This window comes from Echinops telfairi, unplaced genomic scaffold (assembly GCF_000313985.2).
Source record: "Echinops telfairi isolate 266 unplaced genomic scaffold, ASM31398v2 ScPeMD7_4;HRSCAF=17, whole genome shotgun sequence".
NCBI classification, from domain to species: domain Eukaryota; kingdom Metazoa; phylum Chordata; class Mammalia; order Afrosoricida; family Tenrecidae; genus Echinops; species Echinops telfairi.
Window position 1 is genome coordinate 48,737,044 of NW_022103900.1, and position 13,859 is coordinate 48,750,902.

The following is a 13,859-nucleotide window of genomic DNA, read 5'->3' on the forward strand; positions in this document are numbered from 1 at the left end:
CTCTAGATGAATATAAAATAACAAAACTCTATATTCAGTCACAACTTCCCACCAGTTGGAGCAAAGACAAACAAGATCATCTGACTTTCAAAACACCTTAACCAGGTCCAATCGTTGCTTTTTAAGTTAAATGCTAATCAGATTTGAAGAGGAAAAACATTACTCTGCCTCCTAGAAACTGTTCTGCAAGTGAAAGAAACAGCAGCTCAGGGGAACCTGCCTGTAGAGAAAGTGTCAACTGCGAAGTTCTCCAGAGATCAGTCATGGAGAACGTGGTTAGACATGATCTGGAAGACAGAGTGCACAGGGACATCTTCAAATTTGTTGAGGACACTGATTCTTCCGAATAGTGAAATGCCAGGGTGACATGAATACATTGCAGGGACATCTTGAGAGATTGTGGGAGTAAGCCGAAAAATAGTCACTGACCTTCAGTTTCAGAAAATATAAGGCAATATGTTTGATATGGGAAAAGATTCTAAACTTGTTTTATAGGAGGAGCCCTTCATTCTTCATGGAAATATTTGTGGAGTACTGAACCATGCACCCAGCACTGTGCTGGGCATGGGAGAGAATTAGAGGATTAGGACATAGCTGCTGGCTTACATTGGAAAACAGGGGTATATGGCTTATCTTATTACTATGTGACAAGTGCTATTGCCAGAACTATAGTAAAGAAAATGGGGTTTGATGGAACTAAGGGAGATATTTCTAAATAGGGGTCATTTGAACTGTATCTTAAAGACCAAGGAAGACAAAGGGTCCAAAACCCAAAGGAAGTTCACACCACGGAGTCAATTCTGACTCAGGGTATTCTTATAGGGCAGGGTAGAACTGCCCCTGTGGGTTTCTGAGCCTCTGAATCTTTGCCAGAGCAGAAAGCCTAACCTTGCAGCAGGGTATACTAGTTATAATATTATTATGTGACAAATGCCATTGCAGAAACTATAATAAAGAAAACGGGGTTTGAGGGAGCTAAGGAAGGCCTATGGAGGGGACATTTGAGCTGCATTTTCAAGAGTAGGCAAGAGAAGAGGTAGTTTTCCATAAAGAGAGAGAGGTAGGAAATGGAACACCAGGTCCCATGTTGCTGAAGTTCAGAGGTTAGATGCACACAATTGCAGAATGTCAATGTCAGGAGGATCTTAAAGACCATCTCACCCGTTCAGACTTACTTTTGGGGCTCTTTCCCTTATTTCTAAATAAAATCCCACACAATATTTACTTATAACAAGTGTAAACAGATAAAGAAGCACTTTGCCCCACAAACCTTACCATCTCCCTTCCCCTCAATTCTAATGTCTCCTAGACACCCATGCAGAATACAAGCACACTTACAACTCGATGAAATCAAGAATAAAGTAAACATGTAAACTGGTGGGCTCACACAGATAGAGAGGACCTGTATAAAAGGTCCATTGAGGGGAAACAAAAATAGCGAATGCTTAATAAAACGAGCAGAAACTTCTGTTTGCTTTTGCGTGGCTGCTACGTCCTAGTGACCCTAGAGGATAAACTACACTCGTCTCAGAGGGTTTCCTTGGGTCTGATCTGTATGGGAGCAGACTGTCAGGTCGGGTCTCCTTCAGATCCGCTGGTGGTTTCAAATGGCTGTGCTTTGGGGTAGAGGTCACGCACTTAACCATCACTTCATAAGGGATCCTGGAAATGAGTAGCACCTGAATGGAAATCACTTAAGTTCGCATTGCCTTTTAAAAGTGATGAATAAAATGGGACAACAGAACACAAACAGTGTGAATGTTTACATATTGTAAAGAAAGTTACCGGAGCCCCTGAACAATGTGTGTGGAAAGTGCTGAGTGGAAACCTCCACCATGGTGTAAACCTTCACCAAATAACATACTAAAATGATCACTTAAAAGGTGATGAGTGTAGTTATGCAAAAAGGAATAACGTTGGACGATGGTGCAGATTCGGTGTTGGGCCGTCATTTGTTCAAACCCTCCAGCTACGGCTCGGAAGACAGATGCGGTTGCTATGGAAACCCTTAAAGGAGCCCGGGTGGCATAACGAGTATACATCGGTCTACTGACTGCAAGGCCAGCCATTCAAAACCATCAGCCCCTCCTAGGGAAATAGGTGGGGGTTTCTATTCCTGTTAAGAGTTACAATCTCAGAAACTCTACTCCTGTTGAGAGTTACAGTCTCTGAAACTCAAAGGGGCAGTTCTACTCTGTCCTGCAGAGTCGGAATCCATTGAATGGCAGTGGCTTGATTTTGGTTTTATTGGGCCAATATCAAAATAGCGAACATGTTTTGACAGATATTATTGTTAGATGTTGCCAAGTGAATTCATACTCATAGCAGCCAGACTCACAGCAATTCATTCTCATAGACCACATGAAACAAAAGACTGCCTACTCCTCAACAGAACAAAACACCACCTGGTCCAGCACCATCCTCAGAATTGTTGCTTTACGTGACTCCATTGTTGTAGTCACTGTGGCAATACCTCTCATGGAAGGTCTTCCTATTTTTAATTTTCTAAGCAAGATGTCCTTCTCCAGGGACTGGTCTCTCCTGTTACCATGTCTAAAGCATGTGAGATGCATTTTTGTCATCCTCACTTCTAAGGTGCATTTTAGTGATACTTCATGCAGTGCAGATTTTTTTGTTCATCTTGCACATCTATTCTACATTCAATATTCTCTGCCAATACCATCATTTAAATGCATTAATTCCTCAGTCTTCCTTACTCATTATCTGGCTTGTGTATGCATACGAGGGGATTGAAAATATGACTTCAGTTGAAACTGCCATTTAGTTGACTCTAGAACTGCTACTGTGGTTTTTTGAGACGGTAACTCTTTATGAGAGTAGAAAGCCTCATTTTACTTTTGCAGAAGGACTGGTGTTTTTGAACAGCTGACCTGGCAGTTAGCAGCACTACTGGAAACCACTATGCAAACAGGGCTCCACATGACTTGGGTTAGGTTCATCTTAATCTTCAAAATCACATATGGTTAATTTTTCTTTTTTAACATTTTAAAGAGATGTAGACCTTAGAAATAATTGATTTAAAAAATTAAGAAGACCTTAGAAATGACTGTGCAGAAAAATCAATCCGTTGAAAATCAATCAATCAATAGATCAGTTGATCTATTACACTCTGCTAAACAAAAATACTGTACGGTTAAAAATATTTTAGAAATGACAGCTACTTAAGCAATTCAGTCAACTCTGAATTGTTTAAGTAAATGTCATTAAAAATATTATAGGTTATTTCAATGTCAAGTTAAAAAAATCTTATAGGTTATTTCAATGACTAATATTTTACTAGGAATTATGGCTCTTAAGTTGAGAGATACAGGACAGGCCATTTCCTAATCACCAATATTAGCAGGACCTTTCGGATTCCTTGGGTGATACAGTTAATGCACTTTGCAGATAACTGAAAGATTGCAATTGTGAGTCTACCCAGAGGTACATCCAAAGCAAAGTCTGGCAATCTATTTCCCCAAAGTGCCCTTGATAACCTATAGATCACAGTTCCGCTTGGCAAAGATGGGTTGCCATAAGGTGCAATCAACTTGCCAGACATTGGACTCTTGTTTTTCCTCAGGAAATTTTAAAGAGGCTTCTTCTCTCGGACTTACTGTGGGAAGCACCAAACCCAAACAGCAAACCCACTGCCGTGGAGTCAGTGCGGACTCAGTGCGACCCCTGTGTGTTTCTCAGACTTTTCCCGTTAGAGAAGTGGGAGGCCCAGTCACTCAGCTGTGGAACTGCTGGGGGTTCCAAACTGCTGCCCGTGCGGCCTGCAGCAGAATGGGTAACCACTGCACCATCGGGCTCCGCTGGGAACACCATAAGGGTCAAATGAAGCTTATCTTAGGAATACACAGTTAGCATCTAAGATCTTGGTTTCTTGGCAGTTCAGTTTCTCTTTCTGTCAAAATATTACCTTTCCTCTGATATTGTGGATCTAAGATCCTCTTAAGGAGAGTGGCGATTTCTTCCCGCAAGACTATTTGCTGCATCTTTCAGACACAGTCTGGCTGGAGGTGGTAATTATTGTGTTCTGACAATACCGAGTGAGTGTGTGTGTGTGCGTGTGTGTTTAACTTTTCATCTAGTTTCATTGTTTCCATCTGTACAAAGCTCATGTTACTTTTCCAAAGCCCCCAGAGGCTTTGAGTCAAGTGCTATGTTAATTTTAAAATGTAAAGGAATGAAACATCTGTTATCATGACAGGCCCTCAGGACTTTCATTTCTGAATGAGAAGTGTGAGAAAAAGCTTTAGAAGTGAGCAAAGACAAAAAGACCCAGGTGATATGCCTTTAACACAATCCCCAGATACTGAGAATAACATCTCAGATACGAGTCACGCTCACAGAAATATCTTGCCCCTCCGTGTGTTATAAAGCTACCCCTGGCTCATCTATACCTCAGCTTGCCTTTATGAAGCTGCATTACCTTAGTCAATTGCATTTTAACTTCTAAGGATATATATATAAAATCAAGTGAAGATGATTCTTGGAGCTGGAAAAATAAATTTTGTTTGATTTAAAAGTAAGATCCGGGTCATAGTTCTCTGTTCTCCTCCCCAAATGCAGGCAGGAGTGCAGTGAAACAAAAACTTGCGGTGAGCCGGGAATAGAGAGGTGATTTCTGGGCTCTGGTAAGTGGGAGTGAAGTTGGCAATGCTGGAAATTGCTGCCTGGGTAAAACTCCACCCCAATGCACACCAGAGTGCCAAAAGGATCATTAATGCAAAAAAGACATTTAGGAACAAAGAGTAATTCTAACTGAAAAATAATTGAGAAGATAAAATGTTGAGAATAGCAAAGTTCAAAATAGAAGATGGTCCTTACAACCTGGAAATGTCCATAGGAGGCACACAGCGCTAGTGTGTTTGTCAGAGGCATGGTGACTTCTTATTGCCATTGGGTGACAACCAGTGAGGGCTATTACTGAGCTAAGACAATGACCACTCTTTGCTTTGTCAACACTTTAAAATTCTACAGAAATTTTTATTTAGCCTGACTGAGAACAGAGTGAAAGAAACCATCGACTTTTGAGGGGAATTTACTATTATCATCACACTTTTATTTTCTCCCCTGCTTATTGAGCATCTATTCCCTGTTCTATACCAAACAACTGAACCAAGAGATAACACGATAATAAAAGGAGAAATGATTGACATCATCAAGAATTTCATAGTGCTTGGTTCCACAAACAATGCTTATGGACACAACAGTCAAGAAATCAAATGACACACTGCGTTGGGTAAATATGCTGCGCCAGGTCTCTTCTAAAGTGTTGGAAAGTGAGGATGTCTCTTTGAGGACCCAGGTGCACCTGACCCAAGCCATGGCATTTTGAATCACCCCATGTGCATGTGACAAGTGAATATTAAATAAAGAAGAGAAGACACATTTGAATTATAGAGATGGATCAGAATGTTGAAAATACCATGGACCGCTAAAAGGACAAAGTGCTCTGTCTTGGAGGGAGTATGGAATGAGTGAGTGCCTTAGAGGCAAGGATGGTGAGACTTCATTTCATGTACGGTGGACATGTTCTTAGGAGAAACCAATCCCTGGGGAAGGATATCATTCTTGGTAAAAATAGAATGGTAGCAAAAAAGAAGACCTTCAATGAGATGGATTGACAAAGTGGTTGCAATAATGGGCCCAAACATAAGAACAGTTGGGAGGATGGTGCAGAAATGGACAGTGTTTCATTCTGTTGTACTTAAAGTCAAGGCAAGGAACTGACTCCATGACACTTAGCAAAAACATGAAACATGTTTTACACTTTATATAATTTAATCTGAATCTCCACACAGTAGGTGGTCTTTTGCTCTCATTTCACTGATGGAAAAACTGTATTCATAGAGGTACAATAGCTTGTCCACGTCAAACAGAAAGTAATTGTAAATGTAGACTGAGACCCACACCTGCCTGGTTTTAGAGCCTGAGTTTGTTTGTTTTTTGTTTACACAAAGGGTCCCCACTCCTGTGTTCATTTCGGACATTGTTAATCAATCATGGATCCCCTACCTATACCCACTGAACAGAATTTTAGAATCCTTTTCAGCATATGACTAGAGGTCACTAGAAATTGTCCAGTGAGGTCAAACCTGTTTGCAACTCCTTTTCTTCATCATCATGCACCCTTCTATTCTGTGGGAAACCAAGGATAGCAACCAGGTATAGCTGGAGTAGGCTAGCAAGCTTGGGCAATGGCCAGAATCTAGGCAACTAACAGAATATTTGACTCAATGCGCACACACACACACACACACACACACACACACACACACACTGACACACACACATTCTTCAAACAGGTAAAACTTTGAGTGAAGGTAAATCAAGCAAGCTAGGAAGAAACTGTCAATTCTCTCAGTCTTGGCAGAAATGATCCAGAGATTAGGGAGACAAAGTATGGGAGCAAAGGGGAATATTAGAAAAGGTAAGTTCAGATTTCAAGCATGAGACTGTGTAATCTTTAAAAAAATTGTTATTGAATTGATTCCCACTCAAGGAAACTCCTATATATCAGAATAAAACTATGGTGACGTTTCTGAAATAGTACCTGGGGGTGAGCCGAAAATGCCAACTTTGTTTTCAGTTAAGCATGCCAATCCATTTGCTCTACTCAAAGATTGCTATTTTATCTTATACTTTCTTTATGCTACTTTTTGGGTGTTGGCAATGCCAAAATAGAAAGTTTTTAATGCAGTCACAGAAAAATAAAATAACACAAGCCAAGAATGCCGAGATCTTTAATGGTGAGTTTGCAAGGTGAATTTAATTGGCTTATGGAAATTTGTACTTACTAATATCTGCAATGGACTGGTGGATCATTATTTGGAACCAAGTTCATTTGATTATTTTCTTCATTGAATTAACCAAGTCAACATTGAAATCAACATTGTATTCAACGGTTTGAGCCTGTGTGTATGTGTGTGTGTGAGGGGGTGTACACAAATGATTATTTGGAAGTGGAAAAAAGTATGTACTTAAGTGCTCACATTTTACTAAAATGGCACAAAATATGCTCATGTTATCTTGCTAGTATATTTTGAAGATATACAAAATAATATACAAGGTGGTACCCCCTGAAAAAACTAGAAAAAGCTCTGCTGGGCAGAGCTTTGATAGTACTCATTTTTCCTGCCAGGTAAGCATTGAGCAACTTGCTCTGAGCTAGTGCACCCAGCGCAGTTGCCTGGGAAGGTTCTCAGGTCACTGTGAAATTTTTTCATGAGAGCAGTTTCACTCAAAACTGTTTTTTTGTGTGTGATGGCTGAATTAAGAGAACAACATGCAGCTGTGAAATTTTGTTTCCTGTTCAGGAAAAGTACCACACAAACTGTGATATTGAACACAGCTTACAAGGACAGTGCTATGGGGAAAATTCAAGTGTACAGAGGTTTTCTTGTTTCAAAAAAGGTGAAATGTCAACTGACAAATCTCATTCTGGACATCTGCCAACTTCCTGAACAGAGGAAAATGTTGACAAAATTCATGCACTTGTGCTTGAAGACCAATGATGGACCTTTGAAGAGATGGGAAAGTTATCTGGACTATCTTGAAGCTTGGTTCAGTGAAATTTAACAAGAGATTTGGGAATGAGACGGTTCTCTGAAATTTCTGCCTTGGATTCTGACTGACCAGGAAAAAGCTCTGAGTGGAAACATGCTGTGCTTTCAGAGAACAACTCCAAAGCGACCCAGACTTTTCCCCAAGGTCATTACTGATGATGAGATGTGGTGCTATTCTTATGATTCTGGAAACAAACATCAATCAAGCTAGTGGAAGATGCCATTGTCACCTCACCTCAAAACCCTTGTCAAGTGAAATCAAAGATCAAGACGATACTCATTTGTTTTTCTGATGTGAGGGAGATAGTGCATTTGGAGTTCCTTCCACCAGGTCAGACTGTTAATTAAGCTTTCTATTTAGAAGTTCTGAAAAGATTGTGTAACAGTGTGTGACAAAAAAGACCTGATTTGTGGCAGACGGAGGTCTGATTTTGCCACTAAGACCATGCACCTGCTCGAGCATTGTGGTAGTTACATAATCTGGTGTCTATTTCAGGATTCAAAGTGAAGGGGTAGAGTCTAGCCTTTCAATTGGATCACAGCATGATGACCTCATTTTGAAGTGCTAAGGAATAGCTTGCTGGAAGTGGGACACATGCTCACTCCCTGAGAGATGCTATACTGACAAGACATATGGCACTACATACATCCCATGCCCTAGGAGCTGAAGGAACCACGTGGAGACCCCTGCCAGCACTGAGATACTTACAATGCCATTGGATCCACAATACTTCTTACCTACTGGCCTGTGATCTTCCTGTATTCAGCATCATTGCATGTGTTTCGTGAGTCTGAAGAGGACTTCATACGTTGGTATGTGACATATAGGCTAATATCGGACTTATGGACATGATCTAGACTGGGCTAGGATGTTTTCTCAATATTCAATTTGTCTTGTATATAAACCTCTTTCTTATGCACATATGAGTGTGTCTATGAATTTGTTTCTCTACCTGGACTAACACACGCATCCATCTCAGTGCTCCAGTTTTTGGCAAAAATCAGCATGACTCTCTTGTCCTACACACTTTACTCACCTGACCTCACTCCGAGTTACAACTTTTTATATCTTCAAATGAAGAGGGACATGAAAGTACAATGATTTGACGATGTAGAAGAGGAGGGGCGGGGGTGGGAAAGCAAGGGAGGTACTGTCAGCCATCCAAACAGATGAATTTGAAAAATGTTTCCAAGAATGGAATCGCAGATTTTAAATGTATTAATTGTAATGGGGTGTTAAGGTTGTTCTGTAAAAAAAAAAAATTAAATACATAGCTTTAAAATAAATTCTATTTTGGGGGGTATCCCCTTGTACATTCACATTCCAAAGAAAGGTGATCCACTGGTATAATTAATTTTTTGAATAACATCATTAACTCAAACTCAGGTAAAATTTTGATGAAGATAATTCAAAAATGGTTGAAGAAATACATAGAGAGGAAGCTTCTAGCCACATTTAAAAGAAGATGTGGAACTACGGATATAATTGCTGATGTCAGATGGAGCTTGGCTGCAAGCAGAGAATATCAGAAAAAAGTTAATCTGTGTTTTGTCTTGGAAAGACAATGAGCTATGTGGAACATAACAAATTACGGATAATGTTGCAAAGAATAGAAATTCTAAAACACAAAATTGTGTTCATGCAAAACTTGCACATAGAACAAGATGTAGTTGTTTGAACGAAACAATGGGATAGCAGATGGTTTAAAATCAGAAAAGATACCAGGGTTGTATCCTCTCACCATTCTTATGAAATCTATATGCTGAGCAACCAGTTTGAGGAACTGAACTACATGAAGAACAACACTGCCCTGGGAAAGGAGGAAGATTCAGTAACAACCTATGATGTGCAGATAACACAACCTCACTTGCTGGGAACAAAAGAGGATTTGAAGTACTTAGTGATGAAGATCAGGCCTCAGTATGGATTTACTTCAATATAAAGGAAACAAGATCCTCAAACTGAACCAATCAACACCATAATAAATGGAGAAGATATTTCACCGGGATCCACTATCAAACCTTATTTTAAAAACAATCAATAAATCACAGGGAAACAAACAAACAAAAAGAAATGAGAAGATGTATTGCATTGAGAAATTTGTTGCACTAAACTTCTTTAAATTGTTAAAGACCAACGATGTCACCGTTAGGATGAAGGTGCACCCGATGATGTAAGCCATGGGATTGTTCAATTGCCTCTTACACCGTGAAAATGGGACATGCGGAATGAAGAAGACTGAAGAATCATGAAGCCTTTGAATGATGGAGTTGGTGAAGAAGATTAAATGGCCAGTCTGCCAGGAAGCAAGCACATCTGTCTCAGAAGAAGATGGCCCGGTTTTGTCTCATACGCTTTGGGCATGTTGTCAGGAGATGTGAGTCTGTGACGAAGAGCATCATGCTTGGTAAAGTAGAAAGGTAGTGAAAAAGAGATATCCTTCAATGATACGGTGGCTGCACCAATGGACTTGACCATGGGAATGATTGTGAGGAGGATGTGGGACCCAGCAGGGTTTGTTCTGTCGTACATAGGAATGTTGTGAGAAGGAGCCAATCTATTGAAACTTGGCAAAAAGAAAAACACAACGTTACTAATATTTTATCTTCACATAGTTGGGTTACAAATGTACCTTTTGTACCTTTTCACATATTCCAGCTTCCTGGGAAATGGGCTAATTGCTCTTTTGGCAAAAAAGATTTATTGAAATATTTTCTACTACCCATACTTACTAGTCATGGTCCCACTTAAAATCTCCATGCTGGCTTCTGCCAAAACTCTTTTTGCTTTAATATCTATATTCATTGTATACGTTTCCAGGGAAATCCTTGAATTATAATCCTTCTTCGACCATACACCCACACAACCAAGTTTTAATGATACTCAGGGTGTGTGCCTGCCTCTTCTGCCTCTACCTCTCCTCTATCTCTCTATCTCTATCTCTACCTATACCATCACCTTACTTCATGTCCTAATCATGTTCCTCTGCTCCAGGATCAGGGCTTTTTCTAGATTTTGTCTCACCCTACTCAATATTTTCCCCCACAGAACTTCCACTGTGTTCTGCCTAAAATGCACCACTGCCTAAAATCTCCAGCATTTTCTCATCCCTGGGTGGCATTCCTTAACATGACAGATGACCATGCCTTGGTAACTCTGCTTCTGCCTGTCTGGCAGTGCAGCCTTGTACTTCACAGAAGAGTCATCCTGAATGATTTGTAATCCCCTTCTCACTATAACCTTTGATCTATGGATGCCTTTGCAAGTTCTGTTCCCTCTTCCTGGAATGCTTGCCACATAAAATTGTCTGCTTCTGTGTAAGGCCTCTTTCAGTAATCCTAGGAGATAATTAGATATGCTTTCCTGTTATATGTTTCAATCTGTATATAATATTATCAAGCCACATTATAAAATATATTGCATCTACTTATTTACATGGCTTTTTTTCTCTAACAGGATATAAAATTCTATAGGGTAGTGATCATGCCTATACATCACTACACTCCTAGTTTGTGTATTCATTATTAGATCTAATATTCAACATGGATCTATAATAAAACACAAAGCAATTCAAAGTATATACTAGCATGTAGATAATTTCTAACATTTGAAATAATATTTAAAAGTTGTGTCTTGCTTTTCTCACTTAATATTATATTAGAACATGTGTATATTATTAAAACTATTCAAAATACAATGCCCGGTGAATACAGCACACTATCTTATAATTAATCAACTTTTGAGTATATGACTTACTACGACTAAATTGTAATTACAAGGGAGGTTCTGGATCTCGGCGATGTGTAAAAGAGCGTTGGAGGTGCGATTGTGAAGCCCTCAGCTGCTAATTGAAAGGTCACTGCTCCGGACCCTCATCTAGCCCAGCGGGCGAAGGTAAGGGAGTCGGATCACGAGTACAGCCTTCAAAAGCTTTTGGAGCTGTGTTCCACTGTCTGTCCTATGGGGTTACTAGGAGTCAGAATTCTCTGGGAGACAATGGGCATGGGTTTGTTTGTTTTATATTGACAAAGGGAGTAATCCATAAGTTTTTGACCTAATCTCAGGGACTCATGTCAGGGGAGCAGTAGTCCCTACTTCTTGACTCATTTGTAAGAATGACTTTGTCTTGACCCCATTCTCTTCAATTTTTAAAATATGTTTCAGGAAACAGCTACTTTCGCCGAGAGTGAGTGGTCTGAAGATTTTTGGAAAAACATCAGATAAATCTGACCACTTACCTGTAATGGATCAATGCAAGACAAAGTCCTACTTCTGGCTTAGACTACCTTCAGTTCCCTGATAACTTGGCTAACAGTGAAGAGAACTTTAGCTGTACCCCAGCTACTTGTGATGTTTGTCTTCTTAAACCCTGTTTCTCCCTCCATCAGCAAAGCAGTTAATATTATCCTCTGAACTTGTTGCCTCACCAACTCAAGTTATTCTTATTCTCAATAAATCTATTTAATTAGAATTTTTCAATACTCTTGAAAGTACCCATTGATTGACAAAAGGACAAACAAACCTTTCTTGGAAGAAGTACAGTTAGAATCATCCTTAGAGGCAAGGATGGTGAGACTTTGTCTTACATACTTTGAACAGGTTGTCAGGATAGACAAGTCTTTGGAGAAAGATATCATGGTTGGTAGAGGTACAGCAAAAAAGAGAAAGACTTTCAACAAGATGGATTGACTAGGTGGCTGCAGCAATAGCATAGAAACAATGGCAAGGATGGTGACGGTCTAGGCAGTGTTTCATTCTGTAGTACATAGGGTCATTACGGGTCTGGACTTACTCAAAGGCACCTAAAAACAACAACAACAACAGCAGCAGCAGCAGCATCAGAAGCAGCAGCAACAACTCTTGAGTAATACACTGGCATGGAGCAGCTAACTAACAGGGTGGATGACGGGGCTAGGCCCAAGTCTAGATATGTTGACTCCCTCCCCAGAAGAAAGCAATACAGAGGACACCCTTTTGGTATTGCTATTCCATTCCTGCTCCTGGATTCCACGTGCCGTGCGTTTTATCTCTTGTCTGTACCTGTGCACATGCTCTGGTTCATCCAGAGTGACAAGCAGCACTAGTGGCATGACAGTGTGGGATGAGGAAGCCTCAAAGAACCAGAGAAATATGTGTGTTCCATTAGTGCTTTACTGCACCTTGGTTGACTCATCCCTTCCCTGCAAACCCTCTGTGGGGTGATGTGGATCTCTGCTCTGACCCCCCTTGTTCTCAACATGTATTTTGGTTGGTTTCCTTGTTGTTGGTTATGAATCTTCTGATGCCTGTTACTTGGGTCTGATGACAACTCATGATCACACCGGCTGGTGGGCTTTTTCCATGTGGGCTGTTGCTTCACTGATGGATAGCTGCTTGTTTAACTTCAAGCCTTTAAGAACCCAGGTGCTATATATTTTAATAGCCAGGCACCAACTTCTTTCTTCACCACATTTGCTTATGCACCCATTTTGTCTTCAGTGATTGCGCTGGGGTGGGGGTGCGGGGTGAGCATCTAAAAATGCCAGTTTGTTAGAACAAAGTGTTCTTGTATTAAGGGAGGGTATGAGCTGAGACCCTAGGTCCATCAACAACCTCAGAGTATTGCCTTATATATATGTACATAGGTCAATATCTCTATTTTCATGGATTAATGTATTTACATAAGTACACACCTCTGCTTATACCTCTATCTATAGCTTTGCTTCCTAGATTCTTCCTCTGTTTCCTTTTGCCTTCCTTCTGCCCCACCAGCACATACCCCCTTCCTGTTTGTCCACCATCCGAGCTATCTTGACAGCTCCTTCCTCTGCCTGGGCCACTGCCTCCTACATCATGTCCAGATACTTCAGGGAGATCTGCCCAGCATTCTAGAAGGATAGTTGCTCCTTGACTTGCTCTAAAATCCCCCCACACACACACCAAATACATCTGTGCACCTCAGAGAAACAATCAGTTCAAGTAGAGTTACTGTGTTTGTTTGCCGGGTACCAGGAAAACATGGAGAGCTTTCAGCTGCTGGGCCACGGATGATGGAGTGGAAAACAAATCTGTACTTGAGGACTTTCCTCTTGTCTTCAGGGATCTGGATGCTTCCCTCTGGCTGGCTTCTGGGCATCATTCAGACACCAGGACTTACTTGTGTGACTGAATCCTATTCCTCACTAGTTCTTGCACTTTCTACATTTCACCTAAGTATTGCTTACCAGTTGTGATGCTTACTAGCAGTTGTTCTTAGCATGATCATTTTTGCCTGAATTTATGTTCTTATTTCCTAGAAAGAT